Raw genomic sequence first — 14717 nt, forward strand, 5'->3', positions numbered from 1 at the left:
CAATGAAAGAGAGATCTTGATAGAAGGAGCCATTGTGGGATTAGGGAGAAACTTGGTGCTAGAGAAAATCCCAGGAATCCACAAAGATGACCCTAACTAAGCCTCTTAGCAATAATGGGCTTCCCTTGTAAGAAGATTGGTGAATAAAATAATTGTCATTGTAAAGCCTTCATGCAATAGCTGATGGAACCCAGATGCAAAGATCCACAGCCAAACAACAGGCAGAACACTAGCAATGCTGTCGGAGAGAGAGAGGTGGATTATACAAGCAATGGAGGTCAAGATCATGACAGGAAATCTATAGAGGTAACTGAACCGAGCTTGTGGGAACTGAGGAACTCTAGACCAACAGCTATGAAACCCACATGGCATCAAACTAGGCACCGCATGTTGAAGATAGTTGTGTAGCTTGATCTATCTGAGAGGCCCCTGGCAGTGGGACCCAGCTTTTTGGAACCCATATGGTAGGATGCTGTGCTCAGTCTTGAAGAAGTGGGGAGGGTCTTGGTTCTACCACAACTTATTGTGCCAGGCTTTGTTGACTCCCCATGAGAATCATTTCCCTTTGGGAGGAATATATGGGGGGATGGGCTGTGAGGGGGGGCATGGAGGGCAGGAGGAGGGGTGGGTTGGAGAACTGTGGTTGGAATATAAAATGAAATTTTAAAAAAATACACTCACTGCTTACTGCTATTCTCAACCCTGGATCGTTGTGTGGTCCATATATCCCCTGAAGGTCAGATCTTGGACATTAACATTGCAGCTATCCCACAAAGATACTTCCAAAAATGAACCAAACCCAGAAATAAGCAAATAAATCTTTCATCTAATTGCACTAGCTTCACAGTGGCCCTTTCCATCTATTTTCTTGTCATTCTCCCACACATCCTTAAAAGATAAAAATAAACTTTTACTCCAAAGACCTGCCCTGTCCAATTTAACCTGTAAAGGAATTAAAATTGGAGTGTTGTTTATGCAAATAACCTTGACACAATTGCTCCAAATACAGCACTTATTTTTTTTAAAAAATGTCATTATACTTCTAATTTCGAACAGCTCATAAACTCTCAATTATCTAATTCACCAGAAGTTCCCAGATTGCTTAAACACGAAGTGTGGGTTTCTGCCTGAAGGCAGCTGGCTGTCAGTGATGTTGAAATGAATATTTTCTTTTCCACCTGATTTTCTCAAAACAGACCCTCACAGTGTTTGAGTCTCAAAATGTAATTTACCTTGTTTAAAGTCAGGGCACTCACTTCCCAGTGAGTAGCTTTTTAATGGAAATAATGTGGTTTTGCCATCATTTGGATCAAGTACCCCAGTGGTTTTCTCATATCTCACCTTAGTTATTTGCTAGTCTGCTTAGATACTAGACTGACAGTTTTCAACATGTGGCCCGGAGATCCCTGTGGGTCCCCTTGGGAGGGGGTCTTTACAGTCAAACCCACAACCAGATTTGTAATATTAAACAAGGCATAATTCTTTTCAAATTTTACTTTCATAAGAGTGTGTAGTGGATTTTTCTTAAGCTTCATAGTACCGTAGAACATGGGTGCATATGACTGTGCCCTTCATATCTCCATCATGCACACGGGAAGTGCTCATGAGGTCTTGGACCTTCTCAAGAGGTAATGACTGTTAGCGGTGACTAGAAGAGGAAATATTTTCTCTAATGGTGTACCACTGGGGGGAAGAAGAAGCTACGGAGAAAGAAAAGGAAAGGGACTGCCTGTGGAGGTAAGTATAGTTACAACACGTTGTATATGTGTGTGAAACTTAAAAGATAAATCAAAGCCATACAGAAAATGCTAACTGTCCCATATATAATCAGATATTAACATAATTGAAAAGATGAAAACAATGCCACTTCTTATTAATTTTATTCTCATTTTAGAAAATATAATATTTCATATGATGTTACTTGTATTGATGTGATAGATTTTTTTTAGTGCTTTTAATAGATTCATAAGTGTTTTTTAATTAATTATAAGTTTAAACTATGTTTTGGTTGTGATTAAAAATACCCTCCATATAGACAGAAGAAATATATAAGTAAAAGCCCTTCAAATCTTAAATCATTTTCTATCATGTAATGCAGTTCTGAGACCAACGAGCTTTAGAGCTAGTGACCTAGACAAATGTCAATACTTTCTTAGAAAAAAAGGGCAGCCAAAATTCTGCTCTCTGATTAATCTTGATTTAAAAAAAAAGAAAAGAAACACAACTCATAAAGCAGCCAGAGGAATGACATACAAATGCTATGTCTACGATTTTTTCCAAAATATTTCCTCTTTTAAATTCATGTCATCTGATTTTGAACTTGCTCCTCATATCCCGATCTCATAAATAAACTGATAACTCACTACTAGAAGATAATAAGAGAATTCTTTGTATTAACAGAATTTGTAAACATTGTTGAATATTTTATATGTTTAGTTCTTTCCTGATGTTGAGCATTTAAGTCACGGTGTCACTGGGAATCTGTATTTGCACCCATTCCTCACATCATCTAGAACAGAAGTTCCCAAACTGTGGGTCAAGACCCTCTGGGGGTTGAATGAGTCTTTAACCAGGGTCAAATATCAGATACCCTGCTATCGGATATTTATATTATGATTCATAACAGTAGCAAACTTATAGACATGAAGTAGCAGTGAAAGTAACATTATTTTGAGAGGTAATCACAACATGAGGAATTGTTTTACAGGGTGGCAGCATTAGGAAGGTTGAGAACCACTGCTCTAGAGAAACAGAAACAAAACGCTAGGAAATCTCCCCTCAAGTGGGCATGGGGGAGACAATTTGGAAATCTGTCAAGTCTGATTCCCCCCCCCCCCTTACCCCAGGAATTTTATCAGTTCGCACCAAGTGGATCCCAGAAGGACTGATTTTATTTCTGTGTCTACATAATAATGGTTAGATCTCTTTCACCCTCAGAAGCTGAAGAAGAACAATGCAGCTTTCTGGAGGTCTCAGGTAGCAGCCAGGGGCTTGCCAGCATGCTTGACACCTGACTCCTCCGCCAAAGGGCATCGTTAATTCTCCTTTGAAGGTGGCAAACTTGCCACTATCTGGAGACATATGGTGACTTCTTCCCTGCCAACGAAACCAAGCCCCTCTACCAGGGACGGAGCCAACCAACACTGACTCCCAGGCCTCCTTTCCCAGGGGAGGGTAGATGAGCAGCCCCCAGCATAGTTGTTTGTTCCGAGTCCAACAGCATTCTGAGCTCCTGGGTATCATGGTGTCAGGCGAACAGAAAGGGAGAGGACGTGATCAATAGATAGAAGAGGTGATAAGAAGGACAGTAGCCCTCTCTGATCTCTTTGTTGATAGGCGAGAGATTGGCGCCCAGGTTCTGCCCAGCAAATTAATCCCATTCACTGGCTCAAGAAAGAGCTCAGTGGCAAATGGCTGGCCTGCTGCTCTCAGGTTCAGCAACTTCAACTTTCATTGATGTGTGCCCTAAAGAGATGCTGAGCCAAACGGGGTCTGTTTTCCAGCAGGCTTTAGGCCACTTGTGATCCTCCCCTCTTTTTATTATCCAAGTAAAAAACATGAAAACCTGCACATCAATCAATCAATAAATAAAACAGGTTTCGGGGTCTGATATAAAATGACTCTAGGGGTCATATATTCCAAGACATAATTCTTTTTCTTCTCCCACTGGTAAGTACAAATTGTAATTTTGTTTTGTGCCCAGAAAATATTCAAGAGTGTGTGATTTGGTGATCCATATCCTACAGAAGCCAACAGTGTAGGATTTGGAGCCAGACTGTCTAGATTTGAATCCAGCTCCTCCATTTATGGTACAATGGTCAATTGAAAGAGTTTCTGACACAGGGCCCCACAGAATGTGAACTTGTTGAGAGATAAGGCACATGAAATAGTGCCTGCCTCATAGTATAAATAATTTTTTTTATGATTACTACAACTAATAAAATTATTACTTTGTATGTTTCTTCTAGAAAACACAGCAAAAATGTACAACACATGCCATTAATTTTAACTTTACCTTTTCCCCTATAGGTTAAAATAGCCTCAATGTCTTTCCACATTGATGTAGTCCTCACTTCTTTAATGGTCATATGGATTTTGTTTTATAAAAGTACACATAAAATTCCAATTAAATTTACATTGACTAGTATTTGGAGTTCCTAGCTTTTCCTACTTTAGATAATACTTGGAAATTTTTGGTAAACTTTAATGGTAAACTTCTAGTTGTAGGATCACAGAGCCAAAAAGAATGTTTTAAATTACTCAGGATTATTTTTTAAAAAATTATTCAGAATTTAAATTTGATATATTGTGAACTAAGGATAAAGCTTTTTTTCTTTCTTATTGTTTTATAAATAATACTATTCAAAATTTCCACTTCCTCCTCTCCTTTCATTTCCCTCCCACTTCCCCACTCACCCTCCCTCCTAGCCCTCCAGTCCTAAGAGAGGGAAAGGTACCCTGCCCTGTGGGAAGTCCAATGCCCTCCCCCCTTTATCCAGGCTTAGGAAGTTATGCATCCAAATAGACTTGGGGGCCCCCAAAAAGCCAGTACATGCAGTAGAGACAAATCCCAGTGCTATTATCATTGGCTTCTCAGTCCGCCCTCATTGTCAGCCACATTCAGAGGGTCCAGTTTGATCACATGCTCATTCAGACCCAGTCCAGCTGCATTTAGTGAGCTCCCATTAGATCAGGCACACTGTCTCAGTGGGTGGACCAACCCCTCATGGTCCTGACTTCCTTGCTCATATTCTCCCTCCTTTGGGTCCAGCTTTTTCTACATTGTTTAATAGTTATACAAACATCATTAAATGAACAAAATACACTTGCCTTCATTGGCTTAAGAGACTAGTTGCAATTGAGGTCTGAGTCTTTCCCTAATAACCTACATTGTTATTCTGGCACACCAGTTGTATCATGCCTTTCAAATGCCCCAAGTAGAAAATAGAATTAAAGTCTTGGTGAAAGTGTCTTAGAAACGCATGTCATAGAAATACTATATAAACAAACAACACTTTCACTCCCTCACTGTAATGGAGTAAGTAAAATGCTGTGGATCCCTGAGTGACTGCAGCAGCAGAAACACTGCAGGTTCCCAAGAAGCAGCAGTGGGCAGCGGGCCCTGAGAGGAGCCAGTCCCAGGCAGGGACGGTGTAGTTCCCAAGTGGCTGCAGTGGGCCTCGAGGGGCAGTGAGTCCCATGAGGAGAGACAGACAGATGGGCATGCCATGAGACCATGCCACAGGTCTCCGAAGGTGGCTGGTCCCAGGCAAGGAGCTACTCAGTGGGCAGGTGAGACACAAAGACATGGATAGGTACGCCATGCAGAGTGAGGTTGGATATTTATTTAGTGGGTTATGGAAGGGAAGGGGAGAAGGCGTAAAGGAAGAAGGGGAAGAACAGAGAGAAACAGAGAGACAGAAAGAGAGATGGGGTAGGGGGAAGAGAGGAGGGGAGAAGTGGGAAGAATGGAGCAAGGCAGAAGTTGCCTCTTGGGGGAGAGACAGAAAAGAGAGGGGAGTCAGGCTGGAAGCTTGCCTAGGTGGAGGGGGGCGTGGGCATGGCTTGTCTCTTAAAGAGACAGAGCAGACCATTTACACTCACCCTTCCACCTTTGGATAGTGTCAATTATCTTTGTCAGTCTATTATTTAGAAAAACATTATAACTGACTTTTCATTCACAAAGTTTAATTCAAACATAGAATTAAACAAAAGTTTTCATGTTCATTTGTCCTTTAGATTTTGTTTTTTACAAGTTATAGTTTCTAAAGCAGTTTTGGTTACTAGTCCTGTTGTAAGATTTATTTCAAATTTTATCTTGAATTTCTGTTTCTATATTTGCAGTATGCATTCATTTGACTCATTGTTTCCCACTTTCCTTGAGGAGAGTCCTGACATGGAGGTATGCTTTCGTAGACTTTTGCAGTCTCATGGATAGACACACTGTGTCCTTGTCAATATTTCATTATATGAAAAGTCAACATACATAGAGACAGTTACTTTGACACAAAGCTTTATAGTTTTCAGTCTGTGATTGATTAGCTCCATGGGTTTGAGCATGTGGCAACACATCATGAAGAAAAATCATGGCAGAGAAACCACCCGTTTTATGACCACAAGGCAAGTGAGAGAGAGGGAACTCAAGCTAGCTCCCTTTAAAGACATGCCCACAGTGACCTAAAGGCCTTTCACCAGGCTCTGCCTGTGAAGGTCTCTGCCACCTCTTCCTAAGCACCACTACCAGGTCTAGACATCAAGTTTGGAAGCTACTTAAAACCTCACATTGTCACACAAACATATAAACATGTATTTTCTCCTTATTGATTTCTATTTCTTTATGAAATTTATTTTTATGTATAGATATTTTTAAAGAGGGGAAAATATACTGTTAGATTTCATACCTATTTTGAAGTATTTTAGCCATCTATCAAATATTTAGCTAGTTTGTAATATTATTTAGTGACTATTTTATCTTTTCAGCATTGATATAGAGTAGCACCAATCATCAAATACTGAAATGAACAGATGGACTTCAAGATCGAAGCTCTCTGATGTGGCTGATTTCTAAGTTGACTGATCCTACTTCTTTCCTTTAAAAAAATCATTTTGAAAAATATATATTACCAAGCTATATCTAGCATAATTTTCCCAATTTCCATAACAGGAATAAAAACATATGAGACTGTGAATCGAATTTTATGTTTTGAGTACAAAAGTGATTGAATTGTGTGAAGTCTAAACCTATAGGTAGGAGTATCACCAGTTCCCTGCTTCATGTCACTCAAGTGAAAGTTAAAGACCTGAGATGGCCAAGGGCCATACATGGGGCTGTGCTGACTTGGTCTGTCACTTTATCTCCTATGTTTTGTCTTTCTTGTTCTACATCAACTCTGTGGGCCTGCTTAGTATCTCTAAACACTTGTCCCTTCTCTTGGTGTAAGAACATTGGTTTTACATTCTCTTCCCCTTGTCTAGAATCTTTTTCCCTCTGACAGCCACAAGGCCTAAATGCTCACTTCTTCCAGTCACAGTTTCAAATGCTACTTGTTAGTGATGTCTTACCTTGCCAGCATCCAAGACATGCTGCTTAGGAGAGCACAATTATCTTCAGGTTGGCACTCTCCAGTTCCCTTTCTCGCTGTGCAGCTTGTCGTAGCATCCGACATCATCACAGTATAAAGTGTTTACTCTGAATGGTGTCTCCCTCCCCTGCTTGATAAGCCTAGGAATTTTTTTCTCTATTTTTCTTTATTGAAAATAGACTTTTCATATAATATATTTTTTATTGCAGTTTCCCTTCCCTAACTCCTCTGAGAACTTCCACCTTCCCAATTAAACCCACACCCATTCTGTCTCTCTTAGAAAACAAATAGGTCCCTGGTGGAGGTGGCACACACCTTTAATCCCAGCACTGGAAAGGCAGAGGCTAAAAGATCTCTGAGTTCAAGGTTGGCCTGGTCTGTAGAGCTAGTTCCAAGACAAGCTCTGCTGCGCACCGCACTCCCATCCCATGTCTGTGTTCTGTGCTCTGGCACCCAGTTCGCGAGCTTCGGGCAAGGGGCTGGAGGTTAAAATACACAGACACACTCAGACAGAGAGACAGCCACATGGGTCATCCTTGAATTCCCCAAAAATGCCCCTTTTATTGTGTTCAGAGGCAGCTTATATAGAGATAGCCGCGTCCCAGCCAAACCCACCAGAAACCACTCTCCTGCCATCAGGAACTCCTGAAGGTCTCGTGCTCAGAGCAGCTGTAAGCACTCAGATCGGGGGATTACAAGAAATTCAGGATCTGGGGTCTCATTGCTCCCAACAAAGCTCCAAAACTATGCAGAGAAATCCTGTCTCAAAAAAAAAAAAAAGAGAGAGAGAGAGAGAACAACAGACATAAAAAGGATAACAATAAAACCAAATAAAGTAAGATAAAACAAAAACAAGCTAAAATAGAACAAAACAAACAGTATAAAAAGAGGAAAAAAGCTCAAGAAAAATATACATACACACACACACACACACACACGTTCATAAACACAGCAAGAATCTCATTTAAAAAAAAAAACACACAAAACCAGAAGCCATAATACACTTATATAAAGGATCTTTCTGGCTAAAAAAAAAAAATCTTGACAAAACACACTATAAGACAAAGGATCTTCATTGATGCCACTGGATTCATTTTCTGTTGGCCATCTACTGCTGGACATTGGGGCCTGCACTTAAGAGGGGTTTGCTCCCACAGTGAGATCCAGTTGGAGACAACTATGTTTTCTTTTGCTTCTGAGTTAGAGATGGGGGTGTTTCTGCTTTCTTCTCAGCTCTGGGATCCCATGCGGCACAGACCTGTGCTAGCAATGTTGCATGCTTCCAGTCTGCGAGTTCATATGTACAGCCATCCTGCTGTATTTAGGTCTTGTTTCTGTGGTGTTCTCCATGCTCTTGGCTCTTACCATCTTTTTGCGTGCATTTCTGCAGACTTTCCTGAGCCCTGAAGGGAGGGATTTGATGGTTTGCAGTTTTACTTGGGTTTTTCTTCCTCCTTTGGTAGTGTTCAGAGTATCTTTTAGTAGCATGAACACTAGTCTATAGGCCTGAAGGCTTTAGGTCTGCATTAGATTGACTTTATCATGTTCCAAGAGCGATGTAAGTATTGCCTTCAGCATATTGTCTGACTAAGGGTATTTGTTCCCATTTCTTGCAGGAGGAAGCTTCTCTGATTGTGGTTGAACAAGGCACAGGTCTAAGTCTCGAAATGTCATTAGGAGTCATTTTATTGCTGTATTCCTTAGCAAAATGTTATTTGGCTTTTCCCTAAGTTTCTGACCTGTGTAGTCTCAGGTACTGCCCACCCAAGCAGCACTGGGTATGGGTTCCATCTCAAATCAGACATTGGCTCGTTGCTCTCACAAGCATAGTACCACTAATATATTAGTGTATCTTGAAGGGTTTGAAACTTAGTTGGTTTTCACCTTTCTCATTTGGTAGCACAAAGAGTATCTTCCAGTACCATGAACACTAGTCAGTAGGAGTGAAGGCTCTAGATAGGCACCAGCTTGACTTCTCCATGTCTTCAGCAATAGGGCCTGACTGTTCATTTGTGGGAAGCAACCAATAGCCTCGGCTATGGCCCAGTTGTTTAGGGGTTCCCACAGGGCCCTAAGGCCAACAACTTAATTAGATGTAACCATTCCTGGAACTGAAATTTTCATTTGGTAGTGAGAGATATCCAGCTGGGGCTCTGACCTCCAGTTATTTGACAATTGCATTTAGATTGCCTTCTTACATGTTTATGCTCTAGGAATATTCTACTGTATTAGGTTTCCATAGGATCCCTCATATGGTCCTTAATATAGATATCCATCTCCATATTCCCTCCATTGTCCCCCTTTCTTCCCCTTCCCTGTTTGAGCCTCTTGTTCCTACTCCACCCACATCCACCTATAAACTATTTATCCTATTTCTCCTTCCTAGCGAAATCCATCGCTTCCCCTCTGTAAATGACCTCTGTATTCATATGGATTGTAGCTTGCTTATGTTTGACTTAAAAGCTAACATTCACATATAAGCAAGTCTAGGATTTCTCATCACCAACGTTTTGTTGTCTTCAACACAATTCAGGCTTCACTTTCACATTTTCATGAAATGGTCCCTGGATCCCAGTCAGAGGCCCTGTCTCCGAAATTATGGGGAGAATGACTCCTGAGGGCCAACAACTAATGCTGATCACCAGCCCGCACGTGCATGCATACATACATGCATATGCACCCTCACACTGATGTACTCATACATATCTGCATGCACACACATAATACACACATACACACACAAATAAGTTTCTTTGTATCTATCTATATAATCTTACTGAATTAGAATAATGGCTACTGAAATTAACTGGACTTTTTTAGGTAGGTAATTGATAGAAAAGTAATTATCCTGAATGACAAGGGACAATAGCAATAATCTTCATCATTCTGTCATCATAAATTTTAATTAAACTTGAGACATCCAAACTGACCACAGATGGAATTTTATAGTTTTTAATAAGGTCTGAGCTATGCATATTTGAATTTAATGTCATAATACTCTTCATGCAATTCATGTATGCTTATTTAAATCATACCATCAGTCATCAGATATGTACATAAAAAGCAAAGAAAGAAAAGAACCCAAATCTTCCATTCTTCTGTTTTGTTATGTTAGACTGAAAGACCCTTGATGAGGACCTTTTTTCGGGAGGAGACCTCCCCAATGCCAAGGAGCAGGCCGAGACCACACGGATGCAAATCGCAAGAGGTTTATTGAGTAGACACAGGTACCTGCGGGCGGCAAGATCTCTCGAAGGACTTGCGCGCCTGCCAACTGGAGGGCGGGCTTTTTATAGGGAAGAGCAAAAAGCAAGTTTACAGAAGCAAAAGCGTGGTTATCGGTTGATCAGAATGAGGCGGGGTGTCAGCAAAAAAGCAAGTTTGCAGAAGCAAAAGCGTGGTTATCGGAATGAGGCGGGGGGGCATGAATGGTTTCCTCTCTCGGCATGGATGTCTGGCAACAGTCATATAGATATCCTGTTTTGCAGTCAACCTGCTTTGTTGATGTCCTATCTTATTGATATCCTGCCTTGCAGTTTTCCTATCTCATAGACATCCTGCTCTCTCAATCACATGGGATGTTCTTACGAGAGCAGGCTGGCTGCTGATCTGGAGAATTTTTTTATTTTAAGCAAACAGGACGTTCCCCCCGGGAGCATGCTAGCTGCGTGTTTTGAGGAGGGGGTCTGTAGGGTCTTTTCAAGACTACTCTAAATCTGATCTAGCTGGCTTTGGTGATGAGACTCACTTTGAATAAACTGAATTAGAGGTTGGGGAGCTAATTACAGTAGTGCCTTCTGCATAAACACAAGGATCTCGGTTTGAATCCCCAGGACTTGTGTAACAGCCAAGGGCAGAGACATGCATCTGTAACCCCAGCTGTGGGGAGAGATAGAAAGAAGCAAATCCTCGGGGATCATAATGCCAAGCCTATCTACGACAGTTAGAGTTCTAGGTTCAGGGAGGGGCTCTGTCTCTGTAAGGAGGTAAACGATTATGGAAGACATTGACTTTGACATTTGGCTTCTATGCTCATGTGCACACAAAATGTAATTCATAATCACAAATAAACACAAAATTAAATGAATAGTCTTTCACATATTGAGCAAATTAAGGCAATTTAGGACATTAATTCAAACAAGTCATACATAGACACACACGTACTGTGTGCTTGGAACAAAGGAGGTAAAATTCACACTTCACTGGCACTGCAGAATCATATTTAATGTGAAATTAAACAGGGAAAGAGTCCTATTTTAAGTAACCTTAATTCTATTTTGCTTCCCCTTATAGGGGAACACTGTGTGAGATGCAGAAACACTTGTTGAGAACAGGTTGCCACTAACAGTTGGCGCCCACTGACTAATGAAGAGACGTGGATGAGCAACCAGAGCTTGCATAATTAATACACAATGGAGATTCACACTGCTTCTTCTAGTCAGAGATCAAGATCTGACTAGATTTAAGGCCTAGGGGAGTGAGCCAGGGATTCAAGACCCAGGGAGGTCTGGCCCCAAGAGCCAGAAGGAGACAGAAGGAGGAGATAGCTACACATAATAGATGTGCCTGAGACAGGCATCATTCATTTGAGTGGACTTCTTCCTGCTGACCCAATCTCTGGGGAAGCTCACTGGCTTGGGAGAAGTATTGCTTTGTTCCAGACTGAAGTCTGAACTGTTACTTGAGGATCATTGGAAACACACCACAAAGACATCATCTGTTCCAATGCTCTCCCCATGGAAGGTTGGCCGGGATAAAATCTAGACAGAAGTAATGGTGACACAAAAGGGAACAATGAGATGCTGTTTGATCTCTTTATTTTTATTTTTTTACAATTTCAGTCTATTAAAAACATGCTTATCCAAACTCATGTTTGTAGAGCTATGAAGGCTTTAAGTGTCAAGATGAGAGTTTAAACAACCTGAAAACAGTAACAAAAAAATAAAGGATGGCAGCCCTTCGTGCTGGACACCTGGGTTTTATTTGGCTGAGGTTCTTTCAGTCTGTCAGAAGCCCCGACTTCTCTTCTGTTTGTTTTCTTTCTGAAGCAGATTCTCACGACGTGCTCAGGCTGGCTTTGAACTCAGTCTTGCTGTTTCAACCCCCAGTGCTAGGATTATAGCCTTACGCCATCCTGTAAGGCTTGTTGAAAGATTTTTCTGGATGAAGACACTTAGGTGTAATAAGTGCCAATAATAAAAGAGTGAAAGTTAATACCCTTTGTGATTGTATCGCAAATGTCACTAGACGGAGGTGCTCCCAGCTCATGTAGGTAAGAGAGCTATTTATAGCACCAAAAATGTTGCAATGATATTGACTCATCTTGTGACAGCAGTAATTCTTAATCAAAGCATTAACAAGAAGGAATATTTTGACTCCAGAGACACTGTAACAGGTTTGAATCGTGATAAGCACACACATGATCAGTATTCAACAGCATTGGGTTAAGATGGCGCAGTGGACTGAAGGAAGGAGGCACAGGGCTGAAGAAAACCACTTTCTGATGGAGAGGCAGTCAGTCTCTTTGGTGATCTACACAGTGTGTTACCGGATATCCAGGCCCCGAATTTTGACTTCCCGATAGAGAGACAGAGGTTCATTTGGATACTAAGGTCAAAGTTAAAGAGAAGATTGTTCTGATTTTTTTTAATGGGCAGGGGGAAAGACAGATGATTACAGTCACTGGAAGTATAAGATTTTCTTTCTAGCCAAGGTGGTGATTGAAAAAAATAATCTCATTCCTATTCATATTCATAATGGTTTGAGAGGCTACAAAAGAAATATTCCAAATCTGTAGAAGAAAGAGGGCAGGAATAAAAAAGATACAACTTCAGGAGTCACTTGAAGGATCTTTCCTTGAAATTACTCCTGTGAGAATGTCCAAATCGTTAGTACAGAAATGATATCAAGATTATGTAATTATTATGTCTAATATATTTATTTTATATAATAAATTAAAATATATTTAAGTTTATATAAAGATGAAAAAGCTGTAGTGACAGATAGCTTTCCATGTTTGTTTTTCCTTTAACAAAATATGGCTCGGGACTGCAGGGGTGAAAGCCAACAGCATGCTTGTTCTGCCTCAGAATGGCTTCTGTTTGGTGGCTCCTGGATCTCATTTATTCCTATGCATTTGGCATTAATTGTGCTTAAATGTTTGGATAGGACAGGAGTTTGGAGGAAACAATGAGGGTGTCACTACAGAAAGTATTCACAGCTTGAGTTGTGGCTCGCTGGGAATGGGTGGGTCCACTTCTCGGATTCAAGGTGACCTTTCTAGGGGAACCATAAAAGCCAAAATGGTGACCTTCAAGTATGATACACAATGGGCAAGTTTAAAGTTCTGTTGACTAGGAGAAAACTGATGTAACTTTAACGTTGGCCCAAGAAGCAGCAAGTCCCCAGTGCATTTTTTGAAGTGTTTTCCACCTTTAATTTAGATATTTCAAGGGAAATTTTATCCATATGTTTGGGATTCATTTAGACTGAACTCATAAATATACTTCATCAAGGACTGCCAAACTCTGCATTTACTAGAATCAAGCAGTTTCACAGGACAACAGTACAGACAGGAAACTTGATACCCAAGGGTCCATTGCCCAGACAAGGAAGAGAAACCATCAGGTCCAACCACCGCCTGCAAATAATCTTTGAGCAGCAATTTACTCTGTAATGTTGTCATAGCAAAACAAACCACTTGCAACTGTTCATGGCACACACAGATACAAAACATTCAATACAAAATTCAATACAAAACAAATCTCTTCACAGGAAAACATCATAACACAGTCTCTTGCTACCAGATCCAGACAATTTAACAACCCTAAGATGGAAATATAACCTTCTACTTATTGTCATTCTAAAAGAATCTAAATAGACTCTCTCTGCTTCTTTATGTATTTCCTTCATACCTGATAACCATGGGGTCAGCTAGGTCACAGGCTGAGAAACCCTATGTCCTTGGGTACCACTGATCAGTAGGCTATCTTTGGTTAACTGTATTGAGCTTGCAATAAGAAAATGATATTTTTGCAGCTATATAATGATACTGTATTCCTAAGTAAGAGTTTTACAAAATAAATATCTCCTCTGCTGAGATTTGTCTATGCTGTACTTGGGAGATGTCCCCTGAGATTTGTGAGCCCTAGTGTTCTCCTCTTGGGATTGTACAAATGTAGTTTGCCACTTTGAAGTTAGAGTATAGGTTTATTGATAAAAATAGCTAATTTCTATATATTATTAATTAAACATTACTTTCACTGCAATATATGCTTTTAATCTTTTAATACTGTAGTGGAGTCTTGCTAAGTGAAGAAGATGAATTCTCATGTCCTTTTTGGTTTATTCTGACATTTCCTCATGTCCTTTTTGATATATTCTGACATTTTCTATGTCAATAGCACCTGATATATCTCAAAGCACCTATGGGAATCTAATAACAAGGCAATCTCAGACATTGTGATCATGTTATGAGGGGGGGAAAGAAAGGTGGGGATGAAGGATGATTTACAACATGAATTCAGACATTTGCACATACTCATCTCGAAATGACTGGTAGGTAGGGAGAGCAGTTTGCTGGAGGTGGGGGATAATAATTCAGAAGTGAGATGGCTTGGGTATTCCCCTGCTACC

Source organism: Microtus ochrogaster, unplaced genomic scaffold, assembly GCF_000317375.1.
Source record: "Microtus ochrogaster isolate Prairie Vole_2 unplaced genomic scaffold, MicOch1.0 UNK2, whole genome shotgun sequence".
NCBI classification, from domain to species: Eukaryota; Metazoa; Chordata; class Mammalia; order Rodentia; family Cricetidae; genus Microtus; species Microtus ochrogaster.